A 22090-nucleotide genomic window follows, 5' to 3' on the forward strand; every position below is an offset into this window, starting at 1 on the left:
TTAGATAGGTTTGGCTAACCTAGCGTAGGACAGCAGAATAAGAAGAGTTAGTTTTTATACCCTGCTTTCACACCTGAAGGAGTCTCAAATCCCTCACCATTTTCTCAGCCCTCCTCTGGACACACTCCAGTTTCTCTACATCTTTCTTCACTCTGTGTTACACAGCCGTCAAAACCAGAGAAGGAAGGAGTCAAGTTCGACCATCCTCTGGGTCAAACAATGCATAATCAAGGTATACAAGGCTGAGGGGGAAATATCACCAGGGGCACAGAGCATTCCATGAGGACAGCAGCAACAACTGCAGACTTTTCTAGAAGAGCCTCAGTGGGAGAGACTTGCACAGCTGTCACATGTGTGTCATTCACAATGTTCAAGCACTACTGCATCGACCAAATGGCTTCTGCGGAAGGAGTTTTTGGGCACAGCAGGGGGTTGAGAAATTATGGGGCAAAGAAGCACCAGTTCAGAAGATCAGCTTGGAGAGAGCTAACCAATTCAGATGACTTTCCCCCCCAATGAAGGAGAACAAAATATTAGATTTACCTGAAGGTTTCTTCTCTCCAGTGGGCCAAAATCATCTACTCTCCATGCAAATGCAAAACAAGGAAGATGTGCAGAAAGAGGGAAAAGATATAACAAACAAAAACGACATCAGGAAAGTATGAAGCGCACAAATAGGTACACAGCAGAACTTGGATATGACTGGAGGGTCAAGCAACAATCACTCTCATAAGAAGCCACACAAATTTGCATAGCCCAGCAGAGCAACCAGCTTGGATGACTTTGTCCCACTGAAAAGAAATGTTCAGGCAAGTCCAATATTTTGTTCTAGAGCCTTGGGTTAGGTTTCACTGTGTAAGGAGGTTGATAGAATTGTCAGTCAGAGAGCAGGACTCCACTACCCTGCTTACTGCTGCTCACCACTGGCAGTAGCAGAATAAATTATGCAAAGCAATTGTGCACTTTAAAACGAATCTTATCTATGAGCTCTTAAGCTTGTATTTCTCAGAATTCCCATGATGAAAAGTACTTAAAAGTCATGGTATTTTTGTGCTTTGATGTCATCATTCTAAGCAAGGCTGCCATACCCATATACTGCACTCTTACTATCTTGTTAAGAAACCATCATCCAAACAAAAACATTCATTTGCTGTATTTGAAGTGCAACTTTTCAGTGCCTGTATTCATTAGAATAAGACTTTGATGTCCCAGATCTGAAGGAAACAGCAGGGATATGATCAGGAGGTGGAAAAGCGAGAAAGGGGAGAGGAGACACATGCAGTGTTTGTGGCCTTTAATGAGGAAAAAGTGGGATGTCAGTAAAATAAATTTAACAGTCTCTGAAAATTTCGTATGGGGAAATGGCACTCAGAAGCTTGGCTGAAGATTCAGGGCACTTAACCCTAACAACATGAACATAGGCACATTTATTGCACAATAAAAATGGATGGAACATTCCTTATACATAATTAATTTTGGCCTACTTTTCTGTTTACAAATAGTATGGGAATGGTGAAGTCTGTATTCCTGAGAATGTGATACATATTTGATACCTATTCGTCAGACAGCCTTTGTAAATTGCAAGTAACATGCAGCCTGGACTGTGGTAGGGAGAGCCAGCATAGAATGTGATTAAGGTTTTAAGTCAGAGCTGGAGAAAACAAGGTCAGATCCTAACTTGGTCATGAAGTTCACTGAGCAACTTTGAGCCAGTTATGCGCTCTCAGTCTAATTACCTATATAATTACCTATAGCAGTGACCATCCCATAGGCTCAAGGAAGCTCAATATAAAATTTATAACAAGTATCATGGTCAAAAATTTGCATGTATCATATAACAAGATAGCCAAGGACAGATGGGAGGGAAAAAATTGAAATCTACAAAAAAGCTCTCACAGAAACAATGCCTGCAGCTTTAAAAAAAGAATGTCCACTGCATTCTGTCACCATTTTGGAGATAGCTAGCATCCCAACAATACTGGTAAGCTTCCCAAGCCTCAGTTTATTTATGCAAAGCCATGCATGGGGGGAGCAGAGTCCTAAACAACCCTGAAAAGTCAGTCAGTTTCCTGTCATGTCCCCTGATGGAGGAATGGTCACTAGGGACAGGTCACATACTACCCTCACCACTTACCCTGGCCTGGTGGCCATTGTACAACTGGGTGCAGCCCAAGAACCCCCATGCAACTGTACAGTTTACTAGGGAGATGGCCCTATCTTTGCTGGAATAAGTTAGTGGCCAAGATACTGCAAATGCCATAAGATCTATGGGTTTTGTAATTGGACCACACAAGATTTGCCACTATAGTGTGGTATCAAAGATGTCTTTTGTTATTGTATTTACTCAAGTGCAAAAGTAATTTTCCCCCTAGGTATGTCATTTACTTCCTTTTGAGTAAATAGCATATTTGTGTTGCATTTTCACAAGTTTGTCTTTATCAACAATTATAGCTGTTGAAAAAGCAGCACCTCAAAGAAAAGATGGAAGACTATAGACAGGGTTGCCCCCAAATGACTTCTGTGAACTTCAAACAGAACTTCATCCCCATGGCTCACAGGTGAGCTGGGTGTATCAAGAAGAGCTGGTAGACATCAATGGTCGTGAAGATTGGGTGATATCAAATAGAACACACTATAGAGATGTTTGGAAAGCATATTGGGCCAAGAACTCTTTCCATCTGAATTGTATTCATTGCAATTATTTCGATTAATTAGGCAGCTGATATTTCCTAAGGAGTGACTCTCTAAATGTTAGTGGTTTGGCATTTAGCTGTGATGATTTTGCATGGTTCTTTGCCAATAAAAGCTTATATTCATTATGATTTAGATGCTGGATTAATCAGTACACAGGTGGTAGAGGTTTGTGTAGGACCATATAGTCACTGTTGCCTGGACTAGCTCAGGATAATTTCCTTGACTGATGTTGATAAGGCTCTGGAGCACGAAGAATTCTTGTGATCTACATTCATGCTCTTCTTGTTTTATGATGCCCTATAGGGGGCATTGGGTCCTTTGCTCCAGAGTGTTGTGATTTTATCCTCAGCTACTTCTACCCTATTCCACCCCACCCCACCCTTATCCTGTTTATTTTTGTTATTACTTATGAGAAAGAAAGCAGCCTACAAACCCTTCTGGTCAGTTGCATGTGTTTTTGTAAATATAATTGGAAAGCAATCTAGCAGGCACTATTAAGGTTTTGATGACCAGTATTTGCAATAGATACGCTCTCTGGTTCTTAAATTATATTGGGCTGATGCTGATCCCTGGCTGCCTCTCCTGTACCAATTTTTATTAGAAACTGGCACCACCTTTAGATTTACTGAAAGGCACAATGTAATAGCTACTGTAACTGTACCATAACAGTACAGTTTATTAGCACTTGGCAGCATTGCCTGGAAAAAATTATTCACATACATAGAAATTTAAATGTTCACCTAATCTACCCTGTAGGCTGAGAACAGTTTGAACTTGAAACAAAACAACAGCACTTGAAATATCTAAGCCATTGTCATCCTGTGTTTACCTGCAGTCACCATCCCTGATTCTAAGTGAAGGTGTTTGAGGCAGCCTTTAAAGGACACTTGGTATTAGCACCTACATGCATGAGATTTCTATGTTGCTTGTCTCGTATTTTAGAGGATGATTTTCATTTAATCTCATTTTCATTTAATTTCATTTAAGCACATGAGAAGCACGTGTGAGCTCTAGAGAATGTAGCAATACAGATAGGAATTCAGGTGCTCGGAAACTGGCCACTTTTCAGCATGATGTTGCTGTTAGCATTTTACCAAAGAAGATATATTGGAAGAATATGAGGTTCAAGATGTTATATGGGGCACATTTTCTGACCAATCCTGTTTTCCATATTTGGTAACTAAAGTCATTGGTTTCAGTTAGGAAGTCTATTGTGACATAGTTCTCTAAAGTGCATTCTGAACTGTATTTCAAGCTGTTCTCTCCCCCCCCCTTTTTTGTATGTCTGGAACTGAGCCATTTCTATGACAACCAAAGTAATATTTCTGTCACTTCTACCTATAGCTTAATGCATGTCACAATCAATGTAGTTCTGTTAGCTCTACACTTCCTTCTCTGTATCCTTTATCAGAAATTATTGTGTTTGCAAAAAAATCCACCCATGTTCTACTTTTTGAAACATATTAATTTTGAAGTTTTTCACCACAAAGCAAAATCCGGTAAAGAAAATAGTATGCAAGCCATGACCTCCTCCCCCATCCTTTAATTAGGTAGATCTACTGAATACAGCTCAAACAATAATGCTGTTTGATCAGAACTTGATGTTGCATTAGAATTGTCTACCTCCAAATGGTGACTGGAGAACTCCCAGAATTAGAACTGATCTCCAGGCAACAGAGATCAGTTCCCTTGGAGAAAGTGGCTTCTTTGGAAGGGGGACTCGACAGCATTATCCACCATTGAGGTCTCTCCCCTACACAAACCCTGCCTCCCCCAGGTGCCACCCCTCAAATCTCCAAGTATTTCCCAACCTGGAGCTGCCAACACTATCATGCATCATTGCTTTCTGTTTGTCAAGTCTTTGCTATTATGGCTTGTGACTGAGCACAAATTAGAACTGCAGCCTAAATGTTAACATATGTACTTTTCTGTGCATACCAAATCCATTAGTTTTTTTGTATAATTGCAGTGTGTCAGCATGTTCATGTGCTGAATAATAACACATGGGTAAGCTGATTTCTCTTTGGAGTCACAAAGCCCTGTTTTGGCATTACAATTTTGGTGCTCATGAGATACATAAGACGGGAGTACCAAAAACCCTTAAACAAGGATTCCCCCCCCCCACACACACACACACACACTAATAAGTGTTTGGATACAATCTTTGTGTGAACAGAACAAGTTCACAGTAGGGTGCCTTCTCTGCAAAGCTGGTTCTGAGCCAGAAGAAGGAACCAGCAGAAATGGTCCTTCATTTTGTATGAATCTCCCAACCCCCACGTATGGAGCTAGCTGTGCTTTGTGCAGGAGCCTAGGGTATGGGGTGCTGGTGTCACAGTAAGGTTCTCTTTACTGTAGCCTAGTACTGCATCTCCTGGTGTTCCTGAGAATCCCCTGTTACTCAGGCATGAGATTTCAGATTTCAGTGAGCACTGGAGGTAATAGAAATGCCTTCTAGTTCATCTCTACTAGGCTGGAAACCTCTAAGAGAAACCTTGAGAACTCCAAGAATTTCAGCTGATCACAAGACTCATGGAGAAAATGGTTGCTTTGGAGGGTGAACTCTATGGCATTATGTCTCTGAGGTCCCTTCCCTCCCCAAGCTCTACCTTCTCCGCCCCCCAAATTTCTTAACCCAGAGTTGGCATCTCTAAAGTCTGGGTAGAGCAAATTTGCAAAACCAACCTGAGGCCTTCATATGAGGATTAAATGGGACCTCATATCTCCGTGTGTCTTATCGTTTACTCATTCCTCAGACTCCGGAATACAATGCCAGAAAACACATAGACTGCCTTGGGAGCGTATCCTTCCCTTCAGTATTTTTGTTCACTTTCTCTTCCTTATGAAAATAAGTCAGATGATGTTACTGTTTGTAAAACTGATTCACTGAAATTTTGAGAGATACCTACACAGTATTGCTGAAGAAGAAAAACAGACTAACTCAGTTTAAGTGCTTTTGGAGTATATTCTTGGTAGTCCAGAACACAAATACCATTGAAATCATTGCAGTACAGAAACACAGCACCCTTCGTCTGGACGACTGAATTCGTGACACCATGCTGTTATTTACTGAGCTGTTCCCAGCTAACATTTAAGACAGTCTTTCTAATGGTATGTGGCTCTCGGTACCATACTAAGCTGAGATACACCCTTCTTCGTTGATTGAAGTCAGCAGGCCCCGAAGGGTGTAACTTTGCTTAGGCTGCTGGTGTCAGTGGTAGACAGAGCACCCACTTTGCATGCAGAAGATGCTAAGCTCAGTCTCTAGAATCTCCTGTTAATTGGATGACAAGCAGCAGATGCTGGCAAAGACCTTTCTCTGCATGAGGCCCCAGAGAATAAACCGCATTGAGCCAGAAAAATCAATACTCTGACTCGGTATAAAATAGCTCCATATATTTGTGTGAAGCTTCCAAAGCAATGCTCTCTGCAGGGAAGTCGGTTCCATTGCCTAAGAGCTGATCCGTTTCCTTCGCTTGCCAAGTAATTCTGATGGAGAGAAGCGAGGATTTTGCTAATGATTCAGTTGGGAATTGGCAGGAACATAAGGACTGCTTGGGGGGCAGGATTGTAGTTCTGGGAGGAGCTCTGATAGTTTCCCTATTCACGGGCAAACAGAAACAGTCACATCATAAGTAATGTTACTGTAATTCCTCTTTCCTAGTTCTTAGTTGCATTTAATAATGTTGGATTTGAATTATAAATGTTATTTGGGGGGAGGTGGCTAATATTATTAGTTGTTTTGTATATATGCTGCTCATAGTTAGAAATTGAAACCAAAATTAAATTTTAAAAGCCATTATCCAGCTATTTTGGCTCATCCCTTACCTGTCTGACAGAGACCTACATTGCAGGTTTCCTATACAAGGCAGATATAGTTTTTGTTACAACTCCCCTGTTATCTATTATAACACCAAGTCAACACATACCAGAAAGTGTCTATAGGGCCTTTCAATAGCCACAAGATATTCAGCACAGTGCTCAAATTATGGGGGGAGAGAGGGACAATAAATGAATAACATTTACAAACTCCATCTCAGATTTGGCTCCCCTGCAGCTCTCTAAAACAGGAATTAGTAGGGTCACAGAGGGTCTTCGCAAAACTGAACGGCTCTTTGTGGAGTCCCAGAACAGTTTTAAGAGAGTTCAGGAGCGAAGAGGCCCAGGTTCAAATTTGCATTCAGTCATGAAGCTTGCAGGGTGGCCTTGAGCCAGTCCGTAATGCCTCTCACAGTCTAACCTTCCTCACAGACTAGATGAAGGGATAAAATGGAAGATATGTGGCATTCTGATCTTCTTGAAGGATGGGCAAAATGAAAATGCTTCTACATTTCACATGAGTATTTAATATAGACCATGAATGAGGTCATGGAGTATATACAAGGAAGAATTGCCAACAGACATACATAAGGATTTCCTTTGTTCTTGTTCTGTAATGGATAAGGAGAACTGTTTGTATGTGTGGGTTGACAGTGCTGTCAAGGAGTTTGAGAGCAGTGGTTCTCAACCTGGGGGTCAAACAATCCTTTCACAGGAGTCTCGGCAGAGCAAACCCCTTGTCCGGGGAGCCACCAGCCTCACAACAGCCTTGCAGGGTAGATTGAGATAGAGCATTTGTCTGCTTGGAGCGGCAGAAAAGAGTGATATCGGCATGGTGGGACAAGGGGCAGAACTGAGAAACCCAGGAAAAAAACAATTTCTATATGATCCTGAACAATGGATCTTCATTGGTCAGTTTCATTTAATTCAGTGGTTCTCAACCTGGGGGTTGAGACCCCTTTTGAGGTTCAACAACCCTTTCACAGGGGTTGCAGCAGGGCAAGCAGCTTGGCTGGGGGGGGCGCCATCCACACAACAGCCTTGCAGGGTAGATCGAGATAGAGCATTCGTCTGTCTGGAGCAGTGGAAAAGAGTGAGATCGGCATGGTGGGACAAGAGGCGAAACTGAACTGAGAAATCCCAGAGGGAAAAAAAACGATTTATATACAATCAAGAACAATGGATCTTCACACCATTGGTCAGTTCTGGTTTAATTTCTGTGAAAGAAGACTTGCATAATTTTATGGTTGGGGTCACCACAACATGAGGAACTGTATTAAAGGGTCATGGCATTAGGAAGGTTGAGAACCACTGATCTAGAGCATCTTGTAGTTTTTAAAAAAGAGGCCTTTTTTCCTAGGACTGGACTTCTGAGTTTACCAGAGACATTACTCTGTGATTGTAGTGTTTGCATATCCTAAGCAGAATTACACCCTCCTAAGTCCATTGATGTCAGTGAACTTAGAAGGGTGTAACTGCTGAGGATGGCAGTATAAACCTCAGTCACCTGGACAATGCACCAGCAGTACTGTATGGTTTATGTAAAGATGCTAACCTCCAGGTAGGTCCTGGAGATATCCTGGAATTAAAACTTATACCCAGATGACAAAGATTAGTTCCCCCCTGTAGAAAATGGCTGCTTTGGAGGGTGGACTCTATGGTGTCACGTCCCCAGTGAAATTCCTTCACCTTCCCCAACCCAGCTCTTATCAGGTTCTACCAGATTCTTCATAAATTTCTCAACCCCAAGCTGACAACCCTAGGGGAGCCATTCTTGTATCCACTTAGGTAACATAAACAGAAATAATTAGATAAATATTAGCAAGGGAGCATGGAATGGTTCATACTGAAAATCAACACATAGCAATCTGGTCAGTTTTCCTTTAGGGAATAGATTTAAAGAAGGAGATGAAGTAGCTGCAGCTGCATTCGCCTACTTCTTTCCTCTCCTGCCTGCACTAACTCAGGGCTTATCTACACATTACAAAGTCCACTAATCATATTTTTCTGGGTAACAAAACAAGGCCTATGCAACAGATGCAGGCTTAGAGCTTTCTACTTCCCCCACAGGCCACAGCTCTTTTCTGCTGGTGGCCTCGGCAGACAGTGAGAGAGCAGCTTTAGCTGGTCCCTCCTGCTGTTTTTGTAGTTGTAGACCACCTGGTGGAGCTGCTACCAGCTCCATTGTGAAACTTACATACAGCTGTGTAAGAGCCAGGTGGTTTGCAGAAAACTCCCAATGCACATCTGATGCAAAGTCACCATGTTGTTACCCAACAAATATACGAACTTTGCCAACCCAGGAAGGAGGTAGATGAAAGAATCAGAGGAAAAATAGATTGGGGTAATGGTAGCTGTTTTATACTTAATTTGTTATTTGTAAGTACAGGCACATTCTCTAAACTGCAATCTTGCTGTCACAGATTTTAATCTTGGACTTTTGGCTTGACCTTCCCCTTCCCAGTGCTGATCAATGGAGAAGGGGACAGTGTGGAGTTTAAGCACATTTGGTAGCATCATAGAGTTCAGGAGCTTCCTGTTCCTGGGGATTAAGCTACCCAATCCCATGCCATAGTCTGCTGTATCTGCTACGTCATTCTGCCTGCCTAAATTACCCAATCCCATGCCACAGTCTGATATAAAACTCCTGTATCTGCTACGTCATTCTGCCTGCCTAGACATACATATCAGGTACCTGTCAGGTCAGTCCTTAGTGGTATATAGAAGCTATGGGTGTTGTATTGTTAAACGTTCAGTCTGAAGCAATACAAGACTTGTGTGGATGAAGATAGACTCTATCCAGAACACATTAAGATCTAGCACTGCAGTACTGCAGTTACTACTCATCAAAACATTACTGCAAACTCAAAAGGATTTATTGGTGAGCAAGCAAAATGCTAAAGTGATTAAATTTCCCAGTAAATATTTACTGTTCTAATACTTTGTCTTTCTCACTAAGAAACAAAGTGGATTACAACATGTGAAAAAAAATGAGGGAAAGCTAACTGTTTGTTTGTTTATTTTTCTTGGATTTTTATACCTCCCTTTCCATACAGGCCAGGGGGCTTTACATGGAACGCTGTGGGAAACGTTGTGGGCTGCGGCATTCTGAAACAACATCATATATTAAATAACAGTCACAACATAACACATCAGTAACAATTCTAACTATAAATATAAGTTTAATTACTTGAACAATATCAATAGAACACCCCTAGGGAAGTGAAAATCCTTCAGATTACGCAGAGTATGGTTTAAGGGGACCGCCAGATATTTTTTAGGTCAGATGTTTTGAGGTTGGATTAACCTCAGTCAAATGCCTTTTGCAAGCCCTGCAGAATTCTGGGAGTTCAACCAGGGCCCTGATCTCTTCAGGGAACTCGTTCCACCAGGTGGGAGCCAGTACAGAGAAGGCTCTGGCCCTCCTTGAGGTCCAATGTACTTTTGGGGGGCCTGGGATTACTAGCCAGTTGGTGGTGGCAGAGCATAGTGCTCTTTTTGGGGTATAGGCAGAGAGATGGTCACTCAGGTACACTGGGCCAAGGTGACAAATGGCCTTGAAGGTAATTACCAGAACCTTAAGCCTAATCCAGAATTCAATTGGGAGCCAGTTGAGTTGTTGGAGTACCGGCCGGTTAAGTGGAATTTCCATGGTGTATTTGTGAGGATCCTGGCTGCGGCATTCTGAAACAATTGTCGTTTCCAAATTGAGGATAAGGATAGGCCTGCGTAGAGTGAGTTGCAGAATCCAGTTGCATGGATCACTGTTGCTAGGTGTTCTGGAGCCAAGTAGGGCGCTAGTAGCTTAGCTTGGTGTAGGTGGTAGAAGGCATGCCGCTTTACTCTTGTGACCTGCGCCTCCATAGAGAGGAAGGCATCGAGGATCACACCCAGGTTTCTGGTGGAATGGGTTACTGCTAGTTGCACTCCAGGTTGGGTAAGCACGCATCCTCGCTTGGTCCCTTCTTACCCAGCCACAGGACCTCCATCTTCGAAGGGTTGAGATTCAGATGACTCTGCTTGAGCCACTTTGCCACTGCTTCAAGCATCTGATTAAGGATTCTCAGGGAGAATCAGGGCGATCATCCATCAGGAGGAAGAGCTGTGTGTCATCTGCATATATATATATATATATTTATTTATTTATTTAGATTTTTATACCGCCCTTCCCTATGGCTCTGAGCAGTTTACATAAAACATTTTGAAACATTTACATAGAATACTATCAAAATCAATATAACAGTATAACAATAACAACTAGAACAGCACTTCAACAATAACTTTGACACTCCCTCAGCAGGTTCAATCTCTCAGTCTGGGGGGGGGACCTGTAGATGTTATGGGTCAGTCAGCCCTACCAAATGCCTTGTGGAAGAGCTCCTTTTTGCAGGCCCTGTGAAATTGTGGAAGTTCCGGTAGGGCCCTGATCTCTTCGGGGAGCTCATTCCACCAGGTGGGGGCCAGGACTGAAAAGGCCCTGGCTCTTGTTGAGATCCAACATGCCTCTTTAGGGCCAGGGATCCATAGCCAGTTGGAGGTGGCAGAGCATAGGGGGGTATAGGCAGGGGGTATAGGCAGGGGGGCGGTCTCTCAGATAAACTGGGCCCAGACCACGTATGGCCTTAAAGGTGATTACCAAAACCTTAAGCTTAATCCGGAATTGAACTGGGAGCCAGCCGAGTTCTTGGAGTACTGGCTGGATATGAGATCTCCATGATGTCTTAGTGAGAATCCTGGCCGCGACGTTCTGCACCAGTTGTAGTTTCCGGATCAAGGATAAGGGTAAGCCTGCATAGAGCGAGTTGCAGAAGTCCAGTCTAGAGGTGACCATCGCATGGATCACTGTGGCTAGGTGCTCTGGTTCCAGGTAGGGCATTAGTAGTTTGGATTGGCGGAGGTGGTAAAATGCCAGCCATGCTACCTTTGTGACCTGGGCTTCCATTGTAAGGGAAGCAGCCAGGATCACGCCCACGTTCCTGGTGGAGTGAGTCGCTAGGAGCTACACACCGTCCAGGGTGGGCAGGTGCGCTTCCTCACATGGTCCCTTTCTACCCAACCACAGGACCTCCATCTTTGCAGGGTTGAGCTTCAGATGACTCCGCTTGATCCATTTTGTCACTGCTTCCAGGCATCTGGCTAAAGATTCTGTGGGGGAGTCAGGGCAGTCATCCATCAGGAGGAAGAGCTGGGTGTCATCTGCATATTGGTGGCAACCCAGCCCAAACATCCGCACCAGTTGAGCAAGAGGGCGCATGAAGATATTAAATAGGATAGGAGAGAGGACTGCTTCTTGTGGGACTCCACATGTGAGCTGGTGATGGCTAGATACTCTCTCTCCTATTGCTATCCTCTGTCCGCGACCCTGGAGGAAGGAGATCAGCCATTTGAGGGCTGTCCCCCGTATTCCAGCATCGGCAAGGAGGTGAGCTAGGAGTTCATGATTGACGGTGTCAAACGCTGCTGACAGGTCTAATAGTATCAGCAGCGCTGACCCGCCTCGGTCCAGTTGGTGGCGGAGGTCATCCATCAGGGTGACAACGCTGTCTCCACCTCATGGCCAGGCTGGAAGCCTGACTGAAATGGGTCAAGGGCTGAAGTTTCTTCCAGGAATGCCGATATTTGGCTCGAAGCAGCCCTTTCAACCAACTTACCTAGAAATGCCAGATGCAAGATGGGGCGGTAGTTGTCAGGCTCCTGTGGAGCCAAGGATACTGGTGGCAACCCAGCTCAAACCTCCGCACCAGCTGAGCAAGAAGGCACATGAAGATGTTAAATAAGACAGGAGAAAGGACTGCTCCTTGTTGGACCATATCTGAGCCAGTAACAATTAGATACTTTCCTATTTCTACCCTCTGTCCGTGACTGCAGAGGAAGGAGATCAGCCATTTGAGGGCTTTCCCCCATATCCTGGAGTTGGCAAGGCAGTGAGCTCATGATCGACTGCGTCAAATGCTACTGATAGATCTAATAGTATAAGCAGCACTGACCCGTCTCAGTCCAGCTTGTGGCGGAGGTCGTCCATCAGAGCAACTAGTGCTGTCTCTATCCCATGGCCAGGTCTTCACCCCATGTAGAAGGTATGCCATAAACAATTTAACAACTAGAAACATTCAAAATCAATGCAGTACAGACAAGATAATACTTGAATGGAACAATACAATGGACTATCCCCTGTTTCCTATATGAAAGTACCTACATGATCAATTCCATTTACTACATTCCCATTATGTAAAGGCCCTCCTGAACATTCTGAAACAACGGAGTGCAAACAAGATAATACATACAATTAACTACAGACCCATTTCCTTTTTAAAGGTGCTCTTCTGACCACTTGCATTTATTACAACCTAGTCCTCTTATTGAAATGTTCTTCTGAATAATTCTGTTTGAGCTTTCTGGGAATGAAAGTGTGGGAGTCCGATGAGAAGGTGAAGGCCACAACAAAGTATGCTCAGATCCAGGGAGCTGCTCATTTTACACATTGCCAGAGTAGCATGTTCAGAAAGGAGGAGCGTAGCTATTGCTGTTGGAAAGGGAAGGAGAAATGGGCATGCTCTACTTACCCAAACTGCATCATTGTTCTATTACATTTATTTCTGTTTTTTCTGCATGAAAATCAGGATGATGTCAAATCATCCCCTTTCCTCCATTTTACCATCACTATAATCCTATGGTTTAGGTCAGGGGTAGTCAACCTGTGGTTCCCATGGGAATTGTAGTCCATGGACATCTGGAGGACCACAGGTTGGCTACCCCTAGTTTAAGTGATATTAAGTCTGCGGGTTCAGTGATCACAGACACCAATTCTTCAGAACAGCTCTTTTTATTTAGCAACCCCAGCAACAGACTACAACTACTGAACAGAGAAAAATAGGCAAATTCATGCACTTTTATACCTTTCAGGAAGCCAGCTGCTGCCTCTGGCTCTAAGCAGAGCAAGCCAATTGGCCCTAGCGGAGCAATCCAATTGGCCCCTAAGTGGAGCAATCCAATTGGCCCTAAGCAGAGCAATCGGATTGGCTCTAGCAGAGCAATCAGATTCCTTTGATTGGTTAGTTCCTTGGCTGGCAGAAGCCCTCATTTGAATCAGTGTCCAAATACCTACAGTCATAACACCCCTCCCCCCCTAAGACGCACCACCCCCAGACATAACGGGTGAGGCAGAGATTGACTGGTTCAAGAATTGAGTTTCTTTATGTTTGAATGGAGATTTGAACTTGGGTCCTGTTCCTACCCCACCACAGTGACCACCACATCACACTGACTTCCCTTCTAATATGATTGCTTTTTACAAGTGGAAATTATTATACCCACATATTCATAGTTCTCCCCTCCCCACTGTGTTTATACAGATGTTTTCATGTATAATCTATGTATATATCTACAATAATTGTTACTGTGTAATTATTTCACTGCATACAAATGTCTGGGCCTGGTTTGTTTTGGATCACGCTGTTCTCCTGTGGAACATGAAAGAAATTATGTTTCCTATTGTGTGCAATGTTTCTGCTATGTGATGATGGAAACAGTTTGAATCAATTAAGGGCCAAATTTGGTGGATGTCTCACTTTCTCGGTGGGTCTCACAGACATTCTCTCAAATTTGTGGGTCGCTCAGACGTTTTTACTGGTAAATTGACATGGTGAGCAAGATTCAGGTCTCCATGGTTATGCAGCATAGTTAACCCTGTTCGGTTGACCTGGGTAGCCCAGGCTAGTCCAGTCTCAGAAGCTTAGCAGGGTCAGCCCTAGCTAGTATTTGGATGGGAGACTGACAAGGAATACCAGGATCTTGATGCAAAGACAAACCACCTGTGAAGGTCTCTTGCTTTGCAAACCCAACTCTGACTTGGCAGTAAATTCCACCACAACCCTGTTCAGAGAGACCTTGCTGCTGCTCCCCTCCCCAAAGCCTTGCAAGAGGAAACACAAGGATGGCCAGTATGTTCACCTCCAACAGAACAAATAGGTGTTCTAGAAGCCTGATTGAGATCGGGGGGGGGGGTATTTAAGTATTAATCTCTTCTATCTGAAACAAATCTGGAATGGAAGTCATTCCTGGAACCAAACCCATCTGTTATACCTAATGAAAGAATTCCTGCAGAAAGTTTGGACTTAGCTCGTGCTAGACTGATATTACTATGGGACTAGCACTGCCTTATGCTTGCTGCTACAGAACAATACCTGCTCAACCTGTAAAGAAATAAATTATAATGAACTAGGGGCAAAGCCCATTGTATCCAAGAATACAACGGGCACTAGAGCTTGGCAGTGGGAGGAAGAAGGGGAGGAGTTGTCCAGTCTGTAAGGGCATGGGGTTGAATGTGTGTGTTGTGTGGGAGGTTGTGGTGGCATGGTGGCAAATGAGGCCATGGGTGTGGAGATATGGGTGTCAAGAACCTGTGATGTGGAATGTTCGTTGAGTGTGGGAGAGGACTGACCTTTGGGAATTGTGGCATAGTGGTTACAGATGAGCTTTCCAGAGCCATGTCCTCAGCATGCCTGAAGGGGGGGGGGACCTCCTGCCAGCTCTGTCAGGGTTCTGAGGCAATTTGCAGTTGGACTTGACAGTTAGGACAGCCTTGGGGCGAAAAGGGCTGGGGCAGCCTCTGTTCTCATCCCCCTTGGCAGCCCTGCTGACCTCCCCTCCCTGCGGTGGTCAGGAGCAGACTGGCAGCCAGACTGGGCTGGGTGAATGGAATTTTGGTCTGTCCTGGTGAGGGGCCAATTGGAAGGCGCTTTGCACGCCTCCCCATTGGCCGCTTGGCCCTTGAGTGGCACTTGGAGGAGCGAATCAGGAGCCACTTCGCGGCTCCTGATTCACCCCTCTGAGTTTTTATCACAGACAGAGCCTGCCCTAACTCCTCCCCAATAGCCCTTAGAGCTTTATTTAACTGCAGGAGCGGTTAAAGATAGGTCTCAACGTAGCTGGGGGGGTGGGGGGAGCTGCTGTCTGCCACTGGAGTATTGCTTGTCAGTGAATGTTACTAATATTCTCTGGATTATTTTTATTCTCACTGCCTGACAGCAGGCTTTCTCAGGTACAAAACCAATCTCACAGCATTTGTTAGTGGGGAAGAGGCTTGGCTCCACAGTTGGATGTAAACATTGTGTCCGTAATGGAAAGAACTGCAGACAGAGCCTTACGTCATTTAGCCTTGAACATGTCTTTATTACACTTGTTGCAGATTTCAGGTTTATAAACATTATTAAATATTAAGAGCTGAGTTCTGACAGAGTGCCAAGTACCTAAAGACATCAGAGTCAACTTGCCAGCATGCAGTCTGTTTCTGCTACTTCCAGGCCTCTTGCATGTGGAAGAAATCAGGGACTTGCATGTGCTTGGAAAAACACACAACAGGAGCAGAAAATATAAGAACTTCAGTGAGCTCATTAAAACGTGAAAAGGTTATTTTTTAAATGGTGCCGGCTGCTATATAAAATAAACCATTGGTACACTTTTTAAATTTCAATAATTACAACCAAAAATACACTGACCAGCAGTGCTGGAACACTTGGTTTTCAGATGACAGACTCCAGAAAATGTCGTTAGGACTGGGGCTCCCTGATGCTTAGAATTATTGGGAAGTTTGTCCTGTTGGTGCCAGTGAGACCTAAGCACATTGCAATGTCCCTACATGGAGAAAAATCTCTTTGCAGGAACATTTTATAATGTATTTTATAATGTTATTCTATAATTAATGCTGAGATATAAATGTTGATTGTATTTCTATTTCTATATCTTATATGACCTCTTGGGGAAGGGCAGGCTAAAACTCTGAAAATAAATAAAATAAAATATGAAGCAGAACTATCTTGCAGGCAAATGCTGTCATTCAGTTCGTAAGATGGAGATGTGCCCTGTACAGTTTAAAGCCCTTGAAGCTTTGGGTGGCCAGTTGATTTCCCACCCCTTTTTGCCCACAGTTCTTTCCCCCTCTCCCACAGCACATGGCTCACTAAAGTAAGGGATTGACAAAACGAGAGGCCGGAATCTTCCTAAATGTGTGTCTACCATGTTTCGGGTGGGGGTGGGGGTCCAACTTCTCAGTAGTGGCTGGAGATCTCTTGAGGTGACAGCTGACCCAGGCAACACAGATCCGTTCATTTGAAGTAAATGGCTGCTTGGGAAGGTGGGTGGGATTATACCCCATTAAAGTCCCTCCCCAACCCTCCCATCCTCCCCGCCCGCCCCCCCCCCAAAAAAAAAATTCAGGTATTTCCCAACCTGGAGCTGGCAACCTTGGGGATACTAGACAGGCTCTCTTTTGAATCAGGTAACTGTCAAGGTAGTGATGCTAAATCAGTTCAAACCTGCAAAAAGTAGGTTAACTGACTGCATTTCAGGGGGGACCTAGCCATTCTGTCTTAAAATCTTTATATTTTAATGGTAAAGATGTATTTAAATCCAGCAAGGATTCCTCCTCTCTTTTCTGAGAGGTAATATTTCTCCACTTTGGGGGTTGCTTTTGTTAATTCTGAATTATAGTCAACTTTCGATTGGGTCTCCCTGCTCCCTGATCTTGATCAGTTGCAGTTTGTCATATCATTGGCTTGCTTCTCAAGAAGTGTTTCCAGAGTCAGGAAATAAAAATGTTATCATGGCTGGAGACACAACTGCTTGCCAAGGTTAGAAGAAAAAGAACATGATACAGATTAAATAGAGCTCATCAGCCCATAGTAATTGGAGCGAACAATATAGATATATGTTTAGAATACTCCAGTATAAACAGCATCAGGAAGAAACATGCAAAAATGACTCACAGATGCTCACAAGCCAGGTTAGTTCAGAAGACAAAGAGCTGTGATTAGATAAAAGAACTGGAGTCAAGGCTTGTCTTTGCCATAGAACAATTGGATGATTTTGACGTTAGCTTCATATCCCTCTCTGTAAAATGGAAACACTTTCATATATGATAAATAATGAAGAAGAGTGGGTTTTTGTGCCCTGCTTTTCACTACTGGAAGGAATCTCAGAGGGGCTTCCACTTGCTTTGCCTTCCTCTCCCACAACAGACACTCTGTGAGGTAGGTGGGAATGAGAGAGTTCTGCCAGAAGAGCTCTGTGAGAACATCTCTATCAAGACTGTGACTAGCCCAAGGACACCCTGCTGGCTGCATGTGGAGGAGTGAGGAATCAAATCTGGCACTCCAGATTAGAGCCTGCTACTCTTGATCACTACACTAAACTAATGCAGCTTCAATCCAGTGATAATTTGCAAGTGGTTCTTGCTGTTTCACACAGTAAAATCTAGCTACAAAGTGCAATGAAAGTGAATTGAAAATGCATTATTTAGTGCGTGTGAAAACACCCAGTGAGATATAATGATAGTTTGCTGTTCTTTAGAGGGGATAACCTCTCCTTTGCTGCTACTAGGGATGAGAAAAGAGCAAGCAACATCAGGCATCAAACAAAGGATTGAGGATATTGTCATGGCCCCGTTACCAGAGGGTGCCTCTGCACCAATGCCAGAGCCTGTTCTGCCAGATCCCTCGGAGGAGGAAGATGAGGAGCTGGGGCAAAGCAGCAGGATGCCAGTTACAGAGGCACAACCAGGTCCCAGCCGGGCAGTCTTCATGCCCTCTGTGCTAGCAGCACCTCAGCCTTCAGCAACACCCCTTCGCAGTCCAGACTCCTCTCCAGAGCGCAGGAGGGAATGCAGACGAACGGCATTGACAGCATGCCGTCAAAGTGCTTGGCTGAGAGCAAGGGAGGAAGCTAAATGGGGCCCAGGTGGGGCTGATTCAATGGACGGAGACTGAGTACAGATGCAGCCACTTAGACTGTCAGCTCAGCCTTCATTTAAGCACGGCAACAGTGCTTCTCAGTGTGGGTACAAGTTTTGCACAAGCCCACCCGTTACCTTGACCCGGTTCCAGTTTACCTACGCCTCAGGGAAGTTCTGCCTGATTCCCAGCTTGACAATACCTACGAATAGGTATTGTGGACTTGATTTATGTTTGAACTAGGGGCAAAGCCCGTTGTCTCCAAGAATACAACGGGCGCTAGAGCTTGGCAGTGGGAAGAGGAAGGGGAGGAGTTGTCCAGTCTGTAAGGGCATGGGGTTGTCATGTGTGTTGTGTGGGAGGTTGTGGTGGCATGGTGGCAAATGAGGCCATGGGTGTGGAGATATGGGTGTCAAGAACCTGTGGTGTGGAATGTTCGTTGATTGTGGGAGAGGACTGACCTTTGGGAATTGTGGCATAGTGGTTACAGATGAGCTTTCCTGAGCCATGTCCTCAGATATGTGAAGGGAAAATCAGATTGGAGACTCTTCTTAGGGGAAGATTACATGGCAACCAATTCCCCCCAGTTCTGCGTCATTTCTCTTCTTGTGTGAATTAGGCCACATTCACCGAAATGCCCCTCTGCCCTAATACACATAGTCACAGTACACAGGTGTCCACCCTGTTCCTTCTGTCTCCCATATTTTCACTGTTGGTAAAATGTTATGTGCCCACATGCTTCTTTCATGGTTGCTCCTTAGAAGAACGGATTTTTGTACCCTATTGCTTACTACCCAAAGGAGTCTCAAAGCAGTTTACAAACACCTTTTCCATTTGTCTCTCCACAATAGTCAACCTGTGAGGTATGTAGGGTTGTGAGAGATCTGAGAGAACTGGGAATGGGCCGCAGTGACCCAGCAGGCCTCAGGTGTCTCAAAGCATTTTCCAATCGTCTTCCCCTTCTCTCCCCATAGCAGACTCCCCATGAGGGAGGTGGGGTAGCGAGCCTCACAGGGAAGCTGGCAACCCTAAGAGGAAGACTGTCTGTGCACAGCAGTCTTGACCTTAGTAAGGTTTTTAATACTGTTTTTTTATTTGCCAGGCCAAGGTTATTTGCCAGTTACTATTTCAGTTACGATGTGTCTCCAGACATTTACTTGTTCTCTATTTAGTTTCAGGCTGTAAATATTTATTTAGATCTTCCTGCACTTTCCAGACTCACAGGACTGATGCTGGTCTGCCTGTCTGCGCCCCAGAATACAAACAGTTGCTGATAAGGGCTGGCCATAACCCATAGGCCAGGAGGGACACTCCTGCACCACTCCCTACCAACTGCAGGCAAAAATGGCTCATTTGAAGGCTGGACTCTGAGGCATTGTATGATTTTGAAGTCCCAACTCCAAACCTCCAGGAATATTTCCAACCCAGGGGTAGCCAACCTACAGGTGTGGCCTGGAGAGCTCCTGGAATTACAGCTCACCAGCAGAGTATAAAGATCAGCTCCCCAGGCAGAAAGGGCTACTTTGGACAGGGTTGTGGTAGAGAAGAAACATTTAAGGCTTCCCACACAGGTTGTTGTTGAATTGGAAGACTTGAGGCCTACTGCACAGGGTTGTTGTGCAGATGAAACAGGAGACAAAAGAGCCAGTTTCCTCTGCAGAACAACGCTGTGCAGTGGCCTCAAATCTGCAGAGAGCTGCAAAGAAGAAAGACACATGGCTTGGCTGTGTCTAACCCCCAGCCAGAGCAGTATTTTAAGTGAGAAGGGGCTTTTCTGTGGCCTCCCTGTCTGCCAACTGTTTGGCAGAAGGGGAAGTTCCTCACCCTCAAAAGGAAGGCCCTCAGGCTCCCCTGCGTTGCTCTTGGAAAGGCCTCCCTTCCCTCAGTCAGGGGCTGTCAGAGGCTCCTTCCCAGCAGGCCTGAAGGGAGGGGGGAGGGAGCACATTCTCCAGCCTCCTGCCAGCTCTGTAAGGGTCCTGAAGCAATTTACAATTGGACATGACAGTTAGGACAGCCTTGGGGCGAAAAGGGCTGGCACAGCCTGTCCAAGCCTGTGTTCTCATTCCCCTTGGCAGCCCTGCTGACCTCCTCTCCCTGCGGTGGTCAGGAGCAGACTGGCAGCCAGACTGGGCTGGGTGAATGGAATTTTGGTCTGTCCTGGTGAGGGGCCAATAGGAAGGCACTTTGCGCGCCTCCCCATTGGCTGCTTGGTCCTGAATGGACACTCGAAGGGCCCAATCAGGAGCCGCTTTGCGGCTCCTGATTGGGCCCTCTGAGTTTTTATCCTGGACAGGGCCCGCCCTAACTCCTCCCCAGGTGGCCTTACTCTTTTATTAAAGATGACTCTTTTATTAAAGATGACTCTCCGGCTTTTGACCTTGGTGTGCTAAATGACTATCCCTTCGGTATTCCTTTGAACATTGGCTGTCAAGGCTTTGGATAAAACCCGGACTGGACTTTTGACTACTCTCTGGTATGCACTCTGAACTTGGGTGACTCGGAAAGCGTGCATTCCTTTGGACTAATCCTGTGTGTGCCTGGCTAGGGCAGCACAGATATAGAGAGACAAATGGATCACCCCAGAGTATTTAGCGCCTATAAGCTTAAGATATATTCAAGCCTCAGCTGAATACCTGTTCCCTGGAAATAAAAATCACAAAAGAGCATTCATATTGTCAAGATGTTTGGCTCTCCCTTCTGTGATTTTAGAGGGTCGATGTAAGAAAATCCCTAGAGCTGAAAGACTCTGCCCCTGCGATTCTGGAGAGCTGCTGGTGATCATAGAACATGTGTTATTCAGATGTCCATTTTATATGCCAGCCAGAGCTGAACTTGTCTCCCATTTACTCACTAAAACTAGTGCCTCTTCAGAAAAAGGAAAACATAGGGTATTTCCGCACATCAGTAAAAATAGTGTTACGCCAGCTGAATGACATAGCACTAAATCATATCGCACCTTCCGGCCTCTACTGAGCTTTTTGCTGTCTTGCTTTTGTCTGCCACCTTTTTGCACTTCTCACCCTCCACAAGTGCTGCTTGAAATGGCGGAAGAGCAATGCGCTTTATACACGAGTCTCTTCCGCCTGTCAAGCAAGCCAAGCAGCCAATCCCCTTTCTCCATGTTTTAAAGGTCCCACAATGCCTGCTAATTTTTTTAAAATTCATACTTCTTTGTTGAAATACCTTTGCATAGAATCATAGATGCATAGTGCTTTTTGAATGCCACCCCTTATGGAATCACAAGTCTTTTAAACATTAATCTCGTTCCTGATTTGGGATGGGGGGGGGGGCTTTAGAGAGGCATGCTTTGTGTTACAACTTTGGAAAATAAATATTTTATTTCTGGCATCACCTGCATGCATGTCTGCCTATTCATTGCTCCAGGCTGTTCTCCATTTTTAAAAAGTACTTCCCATTCCCTGGGAGAAGGAAGAGGGAGGCAGGTACGAGGGCAGGACACTGGAGGTGGAGGTAACACTTCTTCACCTCCATAAATTTCTTTTCCTGGTGGCCTGCTGGTTGGTGAATCCACTTTTGGGGATTCACCAACTCGAACTTTAAAATGGCAGATAAAGTGAGCAGTTTGCTGGCCAGACATGGGAGGTTGGCAACATCATGTGGAGAGAACAGAATATAGCGTCTTCACCAGGTAAGCATGAGGCTAAATTTATGGTGTGCGGAAAAGCCCTTAGGTGTTCCTGTGGCAAAGGGGAAAGTCTACTTTTAGGCAGGCTGCTAAATTTTGTGCCATTGCATATAGAGCAAGCTCAAAGACAATTAGTGGTCAAAAATGGAATCCCATTATATAAAACTAACTTCAACATATCAATATTGTTTTTACATTTTTAAAA

Source organism: Paroedura picta, chromosome 1 (genome assembly GCF_049243985.1).
Source record: "Paroedura picta isolate Pp20150507F chromosome 1, Ppicta_v3.0, whole genome shotgun sequence".
Taxonomy (NCBI): Eukaryota; Metazoa; Chordata; class Lepidosauria; order Squamata; family Gekkonidae; genus Paroedura; species Paroedura picta.